The following is a 21627-nucleotide window of genomic DNA, read 5'->3' as shown; positions in this document are numbered from 1 at the left end:
TCCTGCCATCTTTTGAGAAGCATCTTTTTGTCTCTTGGGTTGAAGGTTTCCCCTTTACACATCCCTCGGTAAGGTATGTTTAACAAAGACAGGCTTACGTGTGCCTGCTTCTCCCCATCTCCTCTCACAAGATGTTCTCATGGCTACACTGTCAAACCTTGGAATCTCCCTGTCTGCTTTTATTTCTTCCAATGTCACATAAATGGCTTCCATATACATACTTAACTTCTGTGCCTGTGGGAATGTATTTGAGGCCCAAAATTTAAATTGTATTTGAAAACTGTAGAAAATACAATTTGTAATTGTGGAGATCCCTGGAGTTTTTCATTTGAAATGAATGGTGCTTTCTTCCTACTCTTTCTGATGCTTCTCCATGAAATCGTAAGGGGCTGTGGAAGCATACTGATTTTATTCTCATTTCTGAATTTTCAGACCTTCAATTACATGTTGCATGAAAATTCAGAAATGAGAATAAAATCAGTATGCTGCATGTCGCTGTTTCAATTCATTTTATATAACAATTCTTGGGCAACTTGAAGACCAAGACAAGCAATGAGTTTAAACCTAAACTCATGAATATTATAAATTTTGATGGCAGCCATTGACAGGCAAAAGTCTGATTTTTGCCTTGGGGGTATAGGAATGCATTGGTTTACCTAATTTTTAATCACTTGTCCATTCATTCATTCATTCATTCATTCGTATACCAATTTATTTTCTTTATTCGGAAGATACCGAGTTCTTCCTGCATAATTAATGCTACAATTTCTGGAAGGGTTGCGGCACTCTGAGTTAACTCTTTGTGAGTATGCTCACAAAGGTTGCAGCACTGGGACATTTAACACCTATGTAGAGCACAAAACACAGTTCAGTGTATGAAGGCACATGTATATAGAGAGTATGGGCAATGGCAGTGTTGGCAGATGATGTTCCTGGAACCTGGATTTTAGCCAGCAAGCAAACTGGAAAGTCCTGATCTGATAGATTGGGTATAGGATGATGTTAAGACAAGACACAGTTGTTTGGCTAGGATGAATCCTAAGTAGAAAGGCCATTCACCATCTGGCACATGGAAAACAGGAAACCACTTTGGAGGAAGAATTACAAAGTCAGTTTGGGATTATCTTCAAACACCTTCACTATGTAGGTTTGAGGACTTTGGAGAAATATCTAGACTGGAGACAAACTTTCCTGAGACTGAGAGCACCAGACAGATGAGACAGTCTAAATGAAGCAAAAAGACAGAGGAAATAAGGAAAGGAGGGAAGAGAGAGGAAAGGAGGGGAGAGGAGAAAGGAGAGGAAAGGAGAGAAGAGGAGGGAGGGAGGGTAGGGAAAGGGAGGGAAGAGGAGAAGAGAGGAGAGGAGAGGAAAGGAGGGGAGGGGAGAGGAGGGGAGAGGAGGGGAGGGGAGAGGAGAGGAGAGGAAGGGAGAGGAGAAGAAGGGAGGGGGAGGGGAGGGGAGGGGAGGGGAGAGGAGAGGAGAGGAGAGGAGAGGGGAAAGGAGAGGAAGAAAGACAAGGTAAGGGAAGAGAAGGGGAAGGGAGGTGTAAGGGGGGAGAAGAGGGAGAAGAGGGGAGAGGAGACAGGACCAAAACAGAAGGGAGGGTGCAGGAAGAGAAAAAGAAGAGAGATTTGGGACAGAAATGTGGGATGCTGGAATCTGAGAGACCATTAGAAAAAAAAATTTATGGGCAGAAAAATTAGAGATGAAGGAGGAGAAGGAGGGAAAGTGAGTCTGAGTTGGCAGCTTAGAATATATGAGAGTTGATATTTTGTAAATGTCCTTGTTTTTCAGGAGAGTTGACCAGTTTAAATCAGTGGTCAGCAGTGTGCATGGACTGAAGGAAGGTGGATGCAGCCTTGCTCTAGTCTGACTTCCATGCCATGGAAACCCATCATTAAAAGGAAAACTGAGGTACACAGACTTCCATGTGGGGTCATTGTTTTACAAGGCCAACACTTCCAGATGCCTGATCTCTGAAGAGAAGGGGTAACTAAGAAAATATCTTCTTCAAGGTTCCTATAAAAGATTTGAGATCAAATACCCAAGAAGCAGTAGGCTACAAAAGCTGTCCTTGAAAATGCATGATCTATTGGGAAGGCCCAGAAAGCTCATTATTCAGGCCTGGTACAGTGCTGTTCAGAAATCAGACAGTTTCAGAAGTTCCCTTTGCACATTCCCCTTCAAGTATCTGGTGGAAGAAAAAAACAAAACAAAACAAAAAGCCAAAAAACACTTGCTCAGGGCTTTAAAACATATCTATGTTTCCAGAAAACAGGTGCTTGGCAGGGGGCAGCTGGGGTCCATCTGGTTGCCTTCTCTATAGACACTAATCTCTCTGCTATCCATGCCAAGCCTGGTTATGCACAAGCATCCAACCTCATGCCACACATGTTGAGCTGTGCATGAGGATCCATTGTCACAGGAAACCCTTCATTCTCTTCTCCCTGTTAGTTTCCCTCAGGAGTGAAAAGATACCCAAATAGATGGAGATGAGTCCAAAAACAAGACAGAAATCAAGTTTGGGCAGTTCCCCCCTTTTATTTGCAGGTGAATATTTAATAAATTGATGCAAAGCATGAATTCAGGATAAAAATGTTTCAGTAGACAAGTTTTAGTGCACAGCTAGCTCAGTCAGTAGGACATGAGACTCTTAATCCCAGGGTCATGGGTCCAAACCTTATGACCAGGTACGTTGCCTTTCGTTCCTTGGCTGTGATCAGTATACGGGTTTCAATAGCTCAGCATTCTATCATTATAGCAATTACAAGTAACCTGCTTAAATTCTCGAAAAAGTGCTAGTATGTTTCAAACATATAAATTTATTATTGATAGCAACAAAATAGCATTTTAAAATTCCTGTGACCTAGAAGATTATAACCATTAGTGTTGGTATAATGTTCTTGTGGAATGTATACAATTCACCCTTGTTCATTCAAATGCTGATTTCTATACCCCACTGTTTGGTTTCAATCTGGACATTGCATTGTGATGTTTATTCTAAGCATCACCTGTTTGTGTAAACATGCCACCATTTGTTCTCTGCATTGTCATAAAACAACCAGCCAGTACTGTGCAAAGGAAAGAATAGGGTAGGATATCCTGGTCCAGAGGGGAGAAGAAAGAAGGGAGTGGGAGGGAGAGGAGAGCAGAGTTTGGCAGGAGAGGACTTGGAACCACAAGAACAGATGAATTGCACTTAAGATTTGACTAAAAGCAAGTATGTGGGAAAATTCTGAATGGGAGGAAGCTATGCAGGCTTGGAGGTTTAGGATGGAGTAACTATTGCCCAGCATGTGCTCTAGGTTAATTAAATAATAAAAAATCCTGATTAACTAAAAGATACACCAATATTAGATATTAATCACCAAAAACAAATGGCATACCAACATGGGGCAGAATTTACAGTAATCTACCAATAATTTACATCGAAAGTAAAACTATAGAACAGTTTTTTAGTTCTGTTCCTTAAAAATAAAGCAAGGGCAGTTCCTAAACTAGGAGCTCACAGATTCCTGATTAGACAGACCCCCTACAGAGCTGGAAGGCCTCCAGCAGGCTGCAGAAAAACAAAATTTGACAGATATAAACTTCAGGGCGGCAGTTTCTTTAGGTAGAGAAAAAAAAGTGGCACTTTAGCAAGGAAGTTTCTCAAACCAGACTTTGCTAGCCAGGGCAGAGAGCGAAATCCCTTTGAGAAGGTGTTCTTGCTGGGCCTGAGGAGCAAACATTTGTGGGCCCAATAACTTCCCAGAATGAGGAAGGAGTCAGGATCGAGTGAAGGAGGCAGGAAAAAAAAAATACCTCTCCCTGAAAGCAGGAGCCCGAGCTAGACAAAGAAGCCTCAAGCATCTGAACTGGTAAGATCTGAAAAGGCAGCTGTGTCTAAACATAAGAAAGTAAAGTCCTTAGGGAAAGGCTTTGAGATTTAAACAGATAGTTTTCTATGTTGAAAATGGAGGAAGACACAATGACACAGTGCTTCTGAGTACCATTTGAGTTTGTTTCTCTTGGCATACAAATAATTTTTTCACTGATGATTTCAGTTTTGTATATTTCCTTTGGGAAAGATCAGGATAAGACAAACTTGGAGAAAGAGACTGAGAAAATAGATGCTAAATTAAAGTCTATAGAACAGAGGTTGTGGAATCTTTGAATCAAAATAGAGAGCTTTCACAGAAATCCAATGTGGTACTTATACAATAATACCAAAAGAGGTGGTTCCAGATGAGAAAAGTCCACAGAGGCTTGAAGATATTGCAAAATGGCAGCCCACTGAGATGATGGAGAGAAAATCTTCAGCTATAGGCCAACTTAGTCAGACTGGATATTGTGTGTGTATTGTTAAGGTTCAATTAGGGGATGAAAATCCATATGCTAAAGTAGAAATACAGACCCTGTTTAGTGTTGTCTTGGAACAAGGTCATACAGTGGTTGGTGTGCTCAATATTACAGAGTTTGGAGAACTGAAATATAGGCACCATGCCATAGATTCATATTCAGAATTCCAGTGGGCTTTTGCCTTAAATTATGGAGAGCATGATCCTAAGGTTACACATTTGTTAGAGATGGTGAATGTTTGGGAGATTCCCTTACAAATTGGGGCTGGTAGTGCTTCAACATGTATATCTATCAGAATTCAATATTTTAGACATTCAATATTCAATATTTTAGACATTATGACATGAAACCTGTTATAGATATAATTTATAATCCTACAGGTCAAACAATTTTGAAAATATCTAATATTAATTTTTTAAAAAATGGTCATAAAACAGAAGGTAAATGTATCTCCCCAAAATAGATTAAATAATGACATATAAATTTTAAAATGTTTAAATGAGATAAGTAGCACACCTGCTAAGACACAGTGGAATTTAGAAAGGACTGCTGAATTAGAGCAGCATGTAAAGTTCCTAATTCCAAAATGGAGAACAGGGAATATATTATGCTGGGGCAGAGGTTTTCTATATATTCATACAGGAGAAGAGAAATTATGGGTTCTGTCAAGACTGATGAAGATCAGAAATGACAGAGGAAGACCACCTGAAGATCTTGGCCACACACAAGAAAAGAGAAATCAAAAAAAGCCAAACAAAACAGGTAACATAAAGTGCTGATCCCTTTACATGGGAACAATTCTGAAACTGACTGAGATAAAAAAAAAATGTCTTCAGCCAGAATTTCAACAATACATGGCCAATAAATCCTTGGCTACAATAGCCTCAAAATTCATTATGCCATTCTTTTAATTGGCATAGATAAAATTGGTTTATAGTTTAGATTCGTCCTGCACATCTCATACATTTATAATTTTAGGACTGTATAATGATTATGAGACTGTGAAATTATGTGTTTCCAGAACAAAAGGACTGGACACTGGAGATGCTAGATCAAACCTGACAGAATTCATCCTTCCAGAATGCTGAGGCATTGACAGGTCTGTTCCAGCATCTTGCATGTTCCAACATCGTGCTTGTTCCTATGTCAACTGCTTCAATTGCTCTTTCTCATCAAATCCTACTCCCAAGAGAGCTTTGAAGAAAGCTACTAATCTCAATTGGTCCAGCATTTGAGAGTGTTCCAAACAGAACTTTTATTAAGCCTGAAATTTCTCAACATTCAAAGACTGGACCACAAATGTTAATGCTTGCTTAACCATTTTCCCCAATTTCCTTTGGGCCCCCAACAGGATTTCTGCATGTCCAAAAAGTCAGCTAGAAAAAAATTCTTGAGAATTTTTAAAGGGGTTGGGTAGGTTTTTGGTTGTTTTCTATGGCTATGAATGTTTATTGTCATTGGGAGATGGTTATAAATTATTAATGGTCTTATTCAGAGAGAAAACAAGGTTAGACTCAAGGATTTCTCTCTTTTTCTTTTCTCTATCTTTCTTTATTAGATAAGGAGAAAAGGGTTGAAAAGAAAGGGGAATACAGGAATGTCTTATAGGAATAATAAGACAAAAGGTAGATTATTGAATCTACTCAATTTAAGGCTTTATTTGTTATTCTCAAATAAGGTTATTTTTAACTCTGGTATAGGATTTTGTATATTGTTACAAAAATAAGTCTATTTTTAATTCATTGGTAAGTTTTAGTATATTGATACAAATTCAAGGTTACTTCCAATACTTTTAAACTGCTTTTACAAACAGGGTATTAGGTAATGCAAGTTAATTGCTACTTAATCAACACATAGTCATGTCAGACACTAGTCTAATTTATCACAGGAGTATAGATCTTAGGTTTAACAGATATATATGATTTTTGTAGACAGGTCAATTACAAAAAGATAGGTAAGTCTTCAAAAACTTCAGACACCTACAGAATATGGCATTTAAAAATGTCTATTATTTTTAAGATTCTTTGACAATGAGACAGGTCATCTCCTGGCAGCACCCTGTATACCTCAAAGAAGATGATGAGCATCAAAGAACCTCTATGTGGAGATGGCTTCAAATGTGGCAAACAAGCCAACCAGGCAAAAGGAAAATGCCCTTGTTTCACGACAGACAGTATTCTGCCCAAAATGGACAAGCTTAAATTCAGGACAAGTCCAATGCCAAATGAACTCTGCCAAGACAGGGTAAGCAAGTCCTAAATAGTTCATGCTTTACATGTATGTCTGTCAAATATACTAAGCCAAAAGGCTGAAGATGATGCTACAACGTAATAGAGAGTTTTGAGTGATTGTTCAGGCAACAAACTATCTCTGCCAATTTTTTATTTTTGGGAAACTGCTAACATAGACTTCCTATTTACTCCAGTAACTAATTTTATTCTTTTTCAAGTTTCTGGTGGAGTTGAAGACCAAATAGATATATTTCCACAATAAAGCTTAAGTTGTTTAGAATTTCAGAAGATGTTTTCAAAAGAAAGGGGAAAAAAAAGAAAATGTTCTCATATAGGTAATACCAATAAGGATAAAAGTTAATTTAGGTATAGAACTCTAAACTTGTCAAGACAGGATAATCAGATACTTCCTCTTAAGCTGCCAAATGCACATGGACTAGACATTGCACTTGTAAATCTTACCTAATAGTTTTCATAACTGTTTTATAATAATTGTTGTATTAAAAAAGGAACCTTTTATTGAATTTAAAGGGGGAAATGTTGGTATAATGTTCTTGTGGAATGTATACAATTTACCCTTGTTTATTCAAATGCTGATTTCTGTACCCCACTTTCTGGTTTCAATCCAGACATTGCATTGTGATGTTTATTCTAAGCATCACCTGTCTGAAGTTTGTGTAAACATGCCACCATTTGTTCTCTGTATTGTCAATAAAACAACCAGCCAGTGCTGTGCAATGGAGAGAATAGGGTGGGATATCTTGGTCCAGAGGGGAGGAGAAAGAAGTGAGTGGGAGAGGTAGGAGAGGAGAGATCAGCAGGAGAGGAGTTGGAGACATGAGGAGAGATGAACCAGACCTAAGATATGACTAACAGCAAGTATAATGTGGGAAATCTGAATGGTAGGAAACTATGCAGGCTTGAAGGTTTAGGATGGAGTAACTATTGCCCAGCATTGTGCTCTAGGTTAATTAAATAAAAACTAGTCTCTGTGTGATGATTTGGGTATACAGCTGGTTTAGGAATAACTGCTGTTTAACTAAAAGATTAATCTATAATAAATATTAATAACCTACAAGGCTTTATTTTTCTGTTTTCCTACATTCATTGTGGCTCTTTATGTTACAATTTGCTATTATAATATGTTAAATCTTTTTTTTAAAGAAAGAAAACGATCAAGATGAAAAAAAGGAGAAGAAAATCAAGGCAGGGAGGGGCCCAAGGGAGCCAGCCATGCTGTGAGTTTGAGTGTAGAGCCCAGGTGCTGATGGTTCAGGAACTGGATGTGAAACTCCTCCATCCTGACCAGTACAGGGCATGTCTGATGAAGGAGTCATGAGGTAGAGAACTAACTTCACCTTTAGCCATTGACTTGATCTTGTGCTATTTTTGGTTAGTTCAGTTGCCTTTTATAGCTGAGTATAATCGAGTATAGCAGATCTGCAAAGTTTAGTGTCTACCTAGAGCAAAAGGAATTAACGGGCAGTCAAGATGTAGGTAATTATTTTTCTTATACACATATTTCAGTCCATGCTTGAACTTCAAAAGAAAATAGATGAAGGGGCAGGGAGATGGGTCTCAGACAAAGGTGTCTTGTTTTGTCTTTTCTTGCTTTTTAAATGACTGAAAGAATAAGTTAGAAGGTGCTCTTATTCACCCTAAAAACATGAAGCATGTATTAGGCAGAAACCTGTTTCTGTGTAGCCAATTATGTTTTTGCCATCAAAGAAGAGAACATTGAGGCGAGAGAGAAGAGAGAATGTAAGATGTGTAGTGGATGGTACAGTTGCTTTGAGAATAAACAGAATTTCAGAGAGTTCTTCAGTATCACCCCACGGAAGCTTTTAGATTGTGTGACTGACTCATTTTGAGGTAGGAAGAAGAAAAATTAAGAATGGATTCCGTTGGTTCTGGAGCACCATTTTGCCTCTGTCTCTCATCTTCTGCTCTCCACCTCCTGCTTTAGATCCCTGTCTTGGGACTTGTCCTCAAATTTACTCTTGCTGGGCTAAGGGATTGGATTGGCTGAGAGCCTTAACAGGTGCTGCCATCCTATGATCCTATAGGTAATGTGTATTAGTTTAAAATAGGTATGACTGGGGTCCTGACTCCATGTGGTTCTGTCATGTGCACCCCTGGCCCTTCACGCCCTATAACTTCTCATTGGTTTAGTGTTGTTAAAAACAAAAACAAAAACATTGATTTCTACAGTTATCTAAGTAATGAATGGACTTCTTGGTAAGATTTTTAAATACTAAAAATGTAGAATGCTCTAAATATCCATTTTCACCACTCACATCAGCTTCCTTCTTCGTGTGAAACAACTTTCAGCAGGCTCATATATTCTACTCATTCTCTGTGCATTTACAGTTATTGCATATAGGATTTTGAAGAGATAATGTTCTGGTACTCAGTACTAGCAAATGCTGTTTTGACTTACATTTCGTTGATGGCTGCTGAGGGTGTGGACTCTTTTGTGTTTACTGGCCATTTGTTTTAAACCATAAATCACTAGTGAACATCATTTGTTAATATGCTTCAAGTGATTACATTTTTTCATCTTAACTTTAGGAAACTCTGTGTAAAATAGATAGTATCTCTTTTATGGTTAAGCTGAATTGTAAGTTGTTGGAGCCTGTGCCTCCCTTTTACTTCTAAAATGCCACCTTTAAAATAAATTCCTGTATATAGACTGACATAAAAGATACTTTGTTCTGCTGATTAATTTATCCAAGAACTTTATTTTTGTCTAATCTTATATCCCACAAATCTTCTATGATTGTTTTCCTAAACTCTCTATAGTTTGATTCAGTGTTAAATATTTTATGTCAGTACTCTTGGGCAGTTGTGGGGCATTACTTGCTGGACTTTGGCTTTGGTAGGAATAATATAGCTTCATAAAATTGTAAAGGATGTCCTTTTCTTCTATTTCCTGGAATGTATGTAGACTTGGTGTTAATTCTCTAATATTTTTAACTCTGTGACTATCTCAATCTGGAATTTGTTTTTGATGGGTATTAATCTTTTTAAACTCAGCCCATCTGTCCAGCTCTACTGCCCACAGAAAAGCGTGTCTCTCCGTGCTCATCGGAGAAGTTGCTTTTTACAGTAGATGATGGTTAGTTCAGAGACCCACAACTGGTCAACATGCACAGACTAAGAGATGCTGGAGTGCATCCCTTCACCCAATCATCCAGGAATCGTCACAGAAGTGGTGGAAAAATTGTAAGAGTCAGACTTTATAGGCTTTTGCAACCAGTCTTTGCTTACTAGGTACAACTGCACCGTTGCACACATGAATGTACAGTGACTATGTCTGCTCACACAAGACCTGCGCAGAATCAATCCAGTGCAAATCTCATGCTGGAAAGGCTCATGAAGTCCTGCTTTTAATCCAGAAGCTGTTAGCGACTGATGGCTTCTAGGGGAGGGAGTGCCAGTTTTCTTCTGGTGTGTGGCTCCCAACAAGCTCTCCACACTGTAGGAGATGGCCTTGTGCCCACTCATCTATGGGTGGCACTAACTAAACTCTGGCTCTCACAATCTTCCTTCATGCTCTTCCACACTGATCCTGAGCCTTAGGTGCTGGAGTTGTGTGGGAGACGTATCCTTTGCGTCTGGGTTCTACAACTCTGCAGTTTGATTGTGTGGGTGTGTTTTTTTTCATCCATCTTTGTTACTTTTTTGCCAGGTAAAAAGATGGGGATCCAGCTTTGTTTTTGCGTATGTGGCTATACAGTTTTCAGCATCATTTGCTAAGGAGCCTGTATTTTCTCAAAAAGAGAAAGGAAAGAAGAAAGAATAGAAAGAAGGAAGAAAAGAGAGAGAGAGAGAGAAGAAAGAAAGAAAGAAAGAAAGAAAGAAAGAAAGAAAGAAAGAAAGAAAGAAAGAAAGAAAAGCATCTTTGTTAAATATTGAGTAGCTGTGAATGTGTGGTTTCATTACCGGGTCTTTTATTCAGTGTTCTGTTCACTTGGTTATAGCAGGGCCATGTTTGCTTTGTTACTATGGCTCTGTAGTAAAACTTGAAATCAAGTATTACAAAGCTCTGGTGTTTTTTTCGATCAGGATCACTTGGGCTATCTGGAATCTTTTCATATAAATTTCAGAACTTTTTTTCTAGATCCATGAAGAATGCCACAGTAATTTTAACTGGAGTTACATTAAACTTATAGATCACATTTGAATATGTAGTCACCTTTGCAGGATTAATTCTAGCAACATAGGAGTATGAGGGGTCTCTCTATTTTGTAGTAGAGAGTTTTGTTTCATTGTTTTATAGATTTTCTTATAAAGGTCTTCCACCTCTGGTTAAGATTACAGCAAAGTATCGTTGTAAAGATGTTGTGAATAGGATTAATTTTGGGGTTTGATTTTCAAGGTGTTCCTTACTGGAGTATAGCAAAGCTAGTGGGTTTCGTATGCTGATTTTGTATCGTGACACTTTGCTGAAAGTGCTTATCACTGGAAAAAATTGTGGTCGAGTCTTTGGGTCTCTTATGTATAGGGTCACATCATCTACAAATAGGAGCAATTTGACTTCCTTTCCTATTTGTATCGTTTTTTTTATCTTGTTTTATGGCTCTTGATAAAACTTAAAAGAGCTGGGAGCTGGAGAGATGAGGATCTGGTGCCATCTTCTGGCCTCTGAGGGCACTGGGCATGGTCATGGTGCGCATACAAATAAAAGCATACACAGAAAATAAAGGGAACTTCTAAAAAAGACTGCAAGTGTTAAAGGTGAGTAGGAAAAGTGAACACCCTCGTCTTGCTCTTGCCTTCAGTGAGGTGGCCTTGAGCTTCCCACTCAGTAGAATGTCAGTTAATAGTCTTGTCACAAGTAACTTTTATGATGGTGAGATCTGGTCATTGTTTTTATAGTTTCCTCTTTTACAAGAAGGGATATTCAACTTTTCTACATGTATTGAAGGGATTGTGTGATTTGTGTCCTTGAGGCTATGTGATTTGTTATTTGGTTTGTGTAGGATTAATCATTTCTACATCTCTGGAAGAAAGTCCTTTTGGTCACAAGGAATGATTCTTTTAATTTGTTGAATTAGGTTTACAAGTATATTGTTGAGAATGATTGCCACTGTATTCATCAGGAAGAGTGGCCTACAATTTCCTTTTCATGTTGTGTTCTAATCTAGTTTGAGTACCAGGTTGCTGTTGACTTTCTGAAATCAGCCCCAAAGCATTCTTTTATTATTTTATGTAACTAATTGAGAAACATTGGTGTTGGCTCCTTAATGGCCTGGTAAAATTCAGTGAATTGATCTAGGCTTTTTAAAAATCACTGCTTCAATCTTGTCATAGGTCTTTTGATTATGTCATCTTGATTTTTGGTAGGTCACATATGTCTAGAAATTTACCCATTTTTTTCTACATTTTCCAGTTTATTGCCTGAGTTTTCCAAGTATGTTCTAATGATCTTGTAAATTTCTTTGGTTATAATGTCTCCATTTTGATCTCAAATTCCATTAGTTTGAACCTTCATTATGTTTACTTTGGTTTCACCTAACAGTTTATCAATTTTAACTTTAAAACATTTCAATTTTTTATTTCATTAATTGTTCTATAGTTCTTTTCACCTCCATTTAATTGTTTGGCTTCATCTTTATTATTTTCAATCTACATATTTTTCTAAGAATTTGAATTGCATCATTAGGTTATTTGTGATTTGTCTGATTTCTTTAAAATCTATCAACTTCCCTTGTAAAATTTTCATTATATCCTATTGATTCTAACATATTGTGTTTTAATTTTCAGTTGGCTTCAGGAATTTTTAAGTTTCTCTATTGATTTCTTATTCATTTTTCTTGAATTTATATTTTATTGTTTGCTATTTCTATTTTTGTTGCATTGTGATAGGAATACAAGACATCTTTTCAAAATTTATTTGTTAAGACTTGTTTTATTTAAAATGCTGCCTACTGAGAAGAATGTGCATTCTGTAGTATGTCCAGATGGATTTCAACTACATTTTTCATTTGTCTTAGCTTAACTAAGACAAATGTTAGGGCAATAAATATGTTGACTAGTTGACTATTTGTGGGAACATTACCATAAGGCAATATTCTAGGTTTATTATCTAAGAGTGTGTGGTGGTGGATATAAAGCCTTCCCTGGTTTCCTGTATAAATGTGGCAGGATGCTGCCTCACTGGCCACCCACATCATCTTGTACCTACTGGCTTCCCCAGCCACCTCTTTCTTCTCGCCCTTTCCCCAGCATTCCATGTCCCACTGCCGTAAGTTCTGGCAATGGGTCCTCTCTCCAGCTCTATCCATTTAGGGTAATAAAAATGGTCACCCCATGAAGCCAACCTTATTTATTAACATGGGTCCTCCATCTCATCACTTGAAGGATGACAGGAAGTCCCACCCAATGCAGGCCATCTACTTCATACCAGATGCCTTTCTTAGAGTAACCTCAAAGGTTTCAGGAACCCAATGTTTATAAACCCGAAGGTTTATGAACACTACAGTAGGAGCTAGCTTTGCCTACGATCCCTTGTCTCTGATTAAAAAGAAATAAGATGCTATCCTGATCTGAGAAGGGCATGCATACAACCTGGCACTCTGTCCCACTGATTGATTTTGTTCATTACTTCCGTCAGACTCACTAGGAAAGTAAAAATTAATCTTGACTTTTCCTAGAACTAAGCTTCATCACAAGGGAAGTTAATCCTGATGAGAATGTGGTGGTGTCTGAAGGCTCCTGGAGCATGAATATTTGGGAGGTGATAGGCCTAGATTTTCAAAGCGCTCTTGCCTTGATGACTGTATGTGGCACCTGCCAATCATATCTTCCTAGGTCTCAAGAAAAGGTGATTGGCCCACCTTGGATGTGACTGTGCAGAGGAAAAGAACTAATGTGTAACAAGAGCCTGGCAGTCAGCCATGAAGTGTGTTCTTGTGCTTCCAGAGTTAGGGGACCCGCCAACCAGGCCCCAGAGAAAGAAAACAATAACAGTGCTTACTTTTGAGGAACAGAAAGTGAACATAATCAGCAGGAAGAAGTCCCACCCCTTAATACAAAATTCATAGAAGAACATAAACTTCCTCATGAAAGAGAGGGAGGATTTTAAGGAAGAATGTTATTGTCTCTCACAAATATCAAGAAATCTGAACCTGGGAAGTTGCACGGTCCTTCAGCAAGAAATGGTAGATGCTATATGCAAAGAAAGATGTGCCGAGGGTGATGATGAAGATGGACAAGGTGATGAGAGTATTGAGGGACATTTGCTTCTCCTTCGAGGCCCTGATGAGGCAGCAGTAGGGGCCGGGACAGCTGCTGGTGCTGCAGTGGATGATGCCCTGCCGCACCAGGGGATGCTGCTGGAACAGGAGGATGAATAAAAAGATGCACTGGCACGTGACCTGCAGGAGGAAGTACAGCAGGTACAAAAGCAGGAGGAGCTTCTCCCGGTGCAAGTCCAGGATAGATCTCGTAAAGGAGAGACCCACCTCCTTATTGGTCCCCGAGGAGCCTTCCTCTAATTCCATCATGGACACCATGGACCTCATCACTTTGACCTGCTTTTGCCGGAGCTGAGCCATGAAGATTTCTACAAGACAGAAGAGTGCTATGAAGATGAAGTAGAAGCAGTACCATGTTTCCAATACAGGGATGGAAAACCTTTCTCCAAAACACTTCATCCGGCACGGCAAGGTGATATTTCCATGGCAGATGAAATCTTCCTTGATGTGGTCCCAGGGCAAGTATGCCACGTACAACACCATGCCATACGTGATAACTATACCAAACCATAGCTGCCGGCCAATGTAGTAGCCAGATTCCGTGCTGACCATTGAATGCAACTTAGGGATTAGTCGGACAATCACTGCAGCTGCCATGTTTTCAGACTCTGAATTGAAGAACAGCACTCCAATGGCACTCTAGGGAAGAAAGCAAAGCAAGAAGAAGTTAGAGTAGGAAGTGAGAGCAGTTGCCAAGCACCCTAAGCTCATTTTAAAAAGCCACCTTAGCTTTTCAGTCAGCAGCAGCTCTGTCTCCTGCCTGCACAAATTCTTACCTAGGCAAGATGCCATTGCCTCCCAGTGATGTACGACTCCCGCCTTTCCAGTTCACATGGTGGTGGAGAGCGCCACGTGGTCACCCCTCAGTCCTACTCTGTTAACGTCACAAGTGTAGATCTTGCCTCTTTCTTACTAGGTTGTGTATAAGGTGCTCACAACCAGGAATCCAACCTTTCCCACATTTTACAAAGCCCGTATTATGCAGCATGGAGCCTTTTGTCATTAAGGACCATATTGTATTTGATGTAAAGACAGAAGAACGAATCAGTTCAAAGATTTGCATTGTATCTAACTATTCTAAGAACCCCGTGGGAATCTCCAACGCTTTTCACTTTTGCCAGGAAATTTCCCAAGATGAAAAAAAAGAAAAAGAAAAAGAAAAAAGAAAACAGAGTTACACTGTTTCCCCATGCTGCTCACTGACCAGCACACGATGCACGGGACTTCTCTTTTCCCCCAAGTTCTCCTGGGTGCCACTGCTACCCAGCTACACTGATAATAATGCCGACTGCTCATAGACTGTCGCTACAACACTCCCTGGGCTGCTGTCCTGTGTCTTTTCAGTAAGCTTTTCAGTCTTTTTTTAGGAGTTTAATTTGGGTAATTGTCAGTGTTTCCCCTCTCCCCAGTTCCCATGTCCACATAACCCGGGCCCCACCTCGGTGAAGCCAGTGCGGTACTGTTCAGCTATGCCCTCAGCTCCCATTTTTTGTTGCGGGGAAAGTTTCATCCCCCACCACATCCTGCTCTGTCTTACATCTGTGCTTTCTGTCAATGACCAGCCAGTTGACGTTTGGAGGAGTTAAGACATGTCAGCACAGTAAAGTATACATAATGGGAAAGCTAGACTTTGAATCATGGAAAGTGTGTATTTCTGTGACACTTAAGAAAATAAATATGAAAAAAAAGAATGTAAGTATCTACCTTACCCTCCCCCACACACACACAAAGGTGTTTTGCTGTCCCCCGTACAAACTTTGTACTCGTGAAATGCTGCCTTTTCCCTACCCTCCTCACCCTGTTTGACTATTCTAGGGAGCTCATTAAAATGAAATAGCTCACAACGCAGCCTTTTTTGACTAGCTTATTCCCATCAGTGCTGCGTCTTTATGGTTCAGATATAAAGTTCACAAGCTGGAACAACTGTTGGAATCTTCTCTCATTTAAGAGTCTCAAAGGGAGAAACGATACTTTTATTGAGTGCAGTTTTCCTACAAACTGGCAGTGACGAGCTCATTCTTAGCTTCAGTTCTCAGACCAGGCTTGTAGGGTTAGCATAAGCATTCTTGTTTTACGGAAAAACAAAACCAAGATCAGATCTCTGTGATTCGGACTTATTTTGGACCACTGGCTCAGCAGCTCAGAGCCCTGGCTGCTCTTAGAGAGAACCTGAGGTAGGTTCCCAGTGCCCACATAGCCGCTCAAAAAAATGTCTATAACTCTAGTTTCAGGCGTCTCCATGCCTTTTTCTGGCTTCTCTGGACATCAGGCACACTCGTGGCGCCCATACATACATACCTCAAACATTCATCTGCTTAAAATAATAAATAAATAAACGAATAAATAGATAAATAAATAAATAAATAAATAAATCGTTCTCCCCCCAAGGGGGGAAAAGTCCTTACTTCTAAAATCTAACGGTCAGTTAGGTATCAATCAATCTTTTGGGCCACAGCTCCGAGTCCGCTGTTCCTCTCTGCCGGATGAAGCCTAGCACTGACTTTGAGAACCTGTCCCCACGCCCAACTGTCTTAGAATCTCTCTGTAACTGTCAGTGGGCCTTACCACCTGCCTCCTTTGCGAGCTGTGGGAACAACCTCCGGGCCAAAGTGCTTACCTTGGGCTGCAAGGAGAAGGTAGGACGAAGGGAAGGGTCCCGGATTCCCCTCATCTTCAAACTCAGCCCACCCCGCTGAGTTTGTGAGCATGTCTTGGACCGGATCCACCAACGTGAAACTCAACGCATAACCTTGTTGGCTACCTGTGGCCCCTGTGACAATGCTGGATCCCTCTTGCATGGCTGTTCCTGCTTTTGAGACTCTGGCCGGCCACTGATGGTGTCTCCCTGTGGCCTTTGGCCTTTCCAGACTTGTATCAGGAGGTGAGACCCAGATACAGCGCCACCGCCGGGATGCGCAGACGGAGGCACCGAGGGGCACGCAGGGGCGCGGTAGGCGAGACCCTGAGGGTTGCTAGTTCCGGGGATCTGGCACACAGGGTAGGCTGAGTATTTTTGACCGGTTCAGAGGCCTGGGGGCAGCTGAGCCTGAGTTCCAAGGATCTCACTCATGTCCCAGGGAGAGCTGACTGTGGAAGTCATCCAGCAGATTGCCTGGGAACAATTAGGACATGATGTCCCTAGAGGACAGGGACGGCCTGCGATGGACAACTGGCATGGAGGAGCCTGGTGCCAGCCTCGTTCTGAATCCTCCTCAGGGTTCTGTGAGCTCCCAATTGAGTAGGCCGGAACGCCGTGGCAGTTCACTGGTTTGTCAAATAGAAAGACGCCTGCCTGGGGTTTGAAACGTTTGTGATAGAGAAGTAAGAAATGCAAGATTGTGTGCAAAGGTGGAGTGGGGGGTGGGGTGGGGAGAGAAAAGCAAAACCAAAACCTCACCTCAAAGGGGATAAGACAGCATTCTGCAGCCAAATATGAGCACAGATTTCGTCCACCTCAAGTTCCATGCGCCAACGTGGCAACAGTTTCATGAAGTTTCTATGGTAACCGAACAACAACATCACGGATCAACACTTTCAAGGGTGTTGGTGGGAAAGAAAGGGCCCCAGGTTCTGTCTGATGACGTTCTTCGCCTTGGGGTTGATGGGCGGTAGGGATTGCTTTCATATGTTCCAAAAGGATGTACGTAATCGTCACAAGGAGGTTGAGTCACATATGGAGGTGTGCAATAAACGGGTAGTGAAGGGGCTGGGCAGCCTCGGATATTACGATCTGGATCTGCATTGTTCCAACGTCTCCATATTTACTGAAGCTCTAAGTAGCCTTTCTGGAACGCTCCATGTGGGTGTGGCTTTCTGCGTCTCCAGGACAAAGCAGGCCTGTTCCTGAAACTCGGTTAGCTCCGGTGGCTACTCAGGTTTTGTGACAGCCAGCACGATGCTCGACTAGGTAAAGGGAAGATGCTCACTTAGAAACAAACAAACAAACAAACAAACAAGCAAGCAAGCAAACACAGAGTTGTTTTCTTGCTAGTCTCAGCCTAACTCTGTGGAAGCAGTGCTACTAGTGTCATTCCCATTTTTCTCCACCAGAGGGCGCTAAATAGCTTCTACGTAGCTAGAAAGCCTAACAGTGGAGCCACAAGGTTTGATTGGTTAAAGTAGGGCCTGCTGCCAGGGATGCCCCAGGCCACCACGGTGATAAGAGCTGCGTGGGACTCTTCCCTGGGCACCTGCAGGATAGCTCTTGGAGAAAGGGGTTGGCACCTCATCCGTTGGTTGGACGAGCTCATGACCAGATTTTGCTCTTTGCGATTAGGGTGTATGGAGGTGGCGGATGTAAGGCTCCCACTCGGTTCTTCAGCTCACGCTTTCCCACAACAGGAAATGGATTGTTTTTAAAGGACAGAAGAGCTTATTGCGGCTCTTGGTTCAAGGGTCCGTCGCTGTGGAGAAGTTAAAGTGGCCTGGTTTTCCCACGGAAGCTGGCTGGGAACACGAGTATCTTATGGGTGCTTCGCTGGCATTTAATATTGATGATGAGGGTGCTGTAGAGATGGCCCAGGATTAAAAGCACTGGTTGTGCTTCCAGAAGACCCAAGTTCGATTCCCAGCACCCTCCCTTTGGCTCACAACCATCCGTGACTCTAGTTCCCACGCCCTTTCCTCGTCTCCACAGGCACCAGGCATGCATGTGGCGCGCAGACATACATGTAGACAGAATGTCCATACACACAAAATAAAATTTAGAATATTAGAAAATAAAATTGATAACGAGTTCAAGTTGGTACATATAAAAAGGACAAAGCGCCAGCCATGCAGGGAGGACTGGATTTGGTCCCAGGGCCTCTGTCATGTCTGCTACAAAGAAGTCCCATTTCACTTACCTTCAGGCAGAAGCATAGCTCTGCAGTGGATTTTTGTCCTACCTAAGCATGCTCCTGCGATCTACATCCCTTCCCCCTCCTAGGCAACAACCCACTGCACCAGCACACACAGGAATTCAGAGCGAGCAGCTTGGAGGAAATGGTTTTCATTTCCCTTGACACAGCAATGAATCGGTGACCCACTGTAGACAAACAGTAAGATGTGGCGAACATTTTCCATGGAGTGTTAGGTTGTGGTGTGAAACCATCTCACAATCCCAGTTCCCTTGAAAACCAGACCTACTGCTTCTCCTTGGAGCCTATTTGGGCTTTGGTGTAGGGCCTGGTCCAACTCAGGCCAGTGAAAAAAAATCCCGTTGGGCTTTAGCTTATTTGGATTTCTGTCTCCTTGGATAAGAAAAGAAGTTAGCAAATCAAGGATGCCTGTTTTCAAAAACAAGGAAGAGAGAAAGAAAGAAAGAAAGAAAGAAAGAAAGAAAGAAAGAAAGAAAGAAAGAAAGAAAGAAAGAAAGGAAGAAAGGAAAGGAAGAAAGGAAGAAAGAAGAAAGAGAAAAGAAAGAAAGAAAGAAAGAAAGAAAGAAAGAAAGAAAGAAAGAAAGAAAGAAAGAAAGAAAGAAAGAAAAAAAGAGGGAAAGAAAGAAAGACTGGCTAGTGGCAGCTTCTTTGGCAGGAGTGTTTGCACTCTACAAAATATGTAATTGAAATTTAATCCCAAAGCAATAGCATTGGTGAATTAGGATTTGAGGAGCTGATGGAGGGGACCTGTTCCCTTGTGCCATCCCATCTTCTACCATGTATGGGCATGATGTCTCTTCTGAGAAGACAGCAGTGTTCACACAGCGCTTGTCAGCCAGCTCTCCCTCCTGGTCCCTCAACCACGGCCTTCCAGTTTCCAGATCTATAAGAAGCAAATCTCTGTTCTTTAAAAATCATCTAAGCCATTTGAAACTGAAGCCTCAGGTACAAGTCACAATGTCTGCGGTTCACTGAAAAAAAGTTTGATTCTATTCATACTTTATATTTAAGAGACACAGCTCCCCCCGCTGGCCATGTCCCCTCCAGGGTCCTCCGACCCACCTGGTTGCACTGTGACAGTTCAGGCCAAGTGACACTGACCACAAACGATGCCTACACCAAAGGCATGTTGGTCCTGGGCTCATCTTTGAAACGGCACAGGGCAGCCAGGAGGATGGTTGCGTTCACCACCCCTCAGGTCTCAGGCTCCATGAGAAAGACTGTCTTTGATGAAGTCATCATGGTAGTCGTCTTGGGCAGGGATGATTTTTGCTCATCTAACCTTAATGAGGAGGCATCACACTGAAACCCCACTGACGGTCACTTACCCATTATTCCAATTGTGTGTTTCTGGGTGCAGGTACTCTGGTCCTCACAAATACTGATGATCCTTTTGAAAGAGAAGAATTTTCAGCAGCACCAGTCCTGGGGCGACCTGGCGGCTTCAATTCTGGAGTCTTTGTCTATCAGCCCTCAATTGAAATGTAGAGTCAGCTGTCACACCTTGCTTCTGAGCAAGGTAGTTTTGGTGGTGGAGACTGGGACCTGCTGAGTACATACTTTAGTGGTTGGACAAAAACTGATATCAGGAAACACTTTGCCATTTGTGTATAACCTAAGCAGCATCTTAATACACTGCTCCCTTCTGGGGTCTAGTGTTTGGTGCAAATGACAAAGTTGTGCACTCCCTGGGATGAATCAAGCCATGGAACTTGGGAACTTACAGTCCCCAAACAAAAAGTGTCAAATGTGAATCCCAGGACCCCACATGAGTCAGCCACAGCTTCTGAACCTGTGGTAGGACGTCTTCATCATCCATGTTTTACCCAAGCTCCAACACTATGGCCTTGTCAACAGTGCCTGCTCCTATCTGATATCACACCTGTCTCTTGAGGAAGCCCCTGATACATCGCAACCGTTGTGTCCTCAGAAGAAAGGCAGAGCGGTGGTAGCAGAGCGAGGCCAGGTTAATTATGTGGAAGCAGATTCTTATGAACAGTCAAGAGAAAACTTGACACCTACAGTAGAAAGACATGGCCATATCCACGTCTTGGGCACATTTCTGATACTGAGTAGGTGAAGCTGTTGAAAAGTCTGTTGCAGTTGTTAGAGGCTTTCAGCAAACCTCGTTGGAAGAGGGGTTTTGGCAGGACAACAGGTGAGACCTAGTCAGATATTATGAAGTTATTTGTTATGTGGACGAATACTATGTTTAACTTTTTCAGAAACTTTTTTAGTTTTTGGTTTTTTGAGACAGGGTCTCTCTGTGTATCCTTGGCTGTCCTGGACTTGTTTTGTAGACCAGGCTGGACTTGAAACTCAGAGATCCATCTGCCTCTGGCCTCTGGCCTCTGCCTCTGCCTCCTCTGCCTCCGCCTCCTCTGCCTCCGCCTCCTCTGCCTCCGCCTCCTCTGCCTCCGCCTCCTCTGCCTCCGCCTCCTCTGCCTCCGCCTCCTCTGCCTCCGCCTCCTCTGCCTCCGCCTCCTCTGCCTCCGCCTCCGCCTCCTGCCTCCTGCCTCCTGCCTCCTGCCTCCTGCCTCCTGCCTCCTGCCTCCTGCCTCCTGCCTCCTGCCTCCTGCCTCCTGCCTCCTGCCTCCTGCCTCCTGCCTCCTGCCTCCTGCCTCCTGCCTCCTGCCTCCTGCCTCCTGCCTCTGCCTCCTGGCACTTAATTCTGCAACTGCCAACGTGTGTGGTGACAGAAAGCCAACACTAAGCTATTCAGATGACTCTTAAGTGGTGCAGAATTTGACTCTCCATCCAGCTTCCTCCAAAAGATATGACATTGTCCCATATTTGCGTGTTACATGCTTTGCTAGCCCCAAAGCCTGTGAGAGAGGTGATTGATTCTATTTCCAGGCTAACGCAGACTTTATTAACACTGTGAACTGATTCATAAGTACACCAGCCAAGGTTAGTTTGTTAGCTTTTTTAT

General features: G+C 41.8%; 1 pseudogene; it reads left to right on the top strand.

Moving 5' to 3' along the window:
- The first annotated feature begins 16747 nt into the window (after positions 1–16747).
- Positions 16748–20771, top strand: LOC110558159 (glycogenin-1-like; annotated as a pseudogene).
- The last annotated feature ends 856 nt before the right edge of the window (positions 20772–21627 follow it).

This window comes from Meriones unguiculatus, chromosome 19, assembly GCF_030254825.1.
Source record: "Meriones unguiculatus strain TT.TT164.6M chromosome 19, Bangor_MerUng_6.1, whole genome shotgun sequence".
NCBI classification, from domain to species: Eukaryota; Metazoa; Chordata; class Mammalia; order Rodentia; family Muridae; genus Meriones; species Meriones unguiculatus.
Note: the sequence above shows the minus strand (reverse complement) of the source record. Positions and strands in the feature narration are given on the sequence as shown.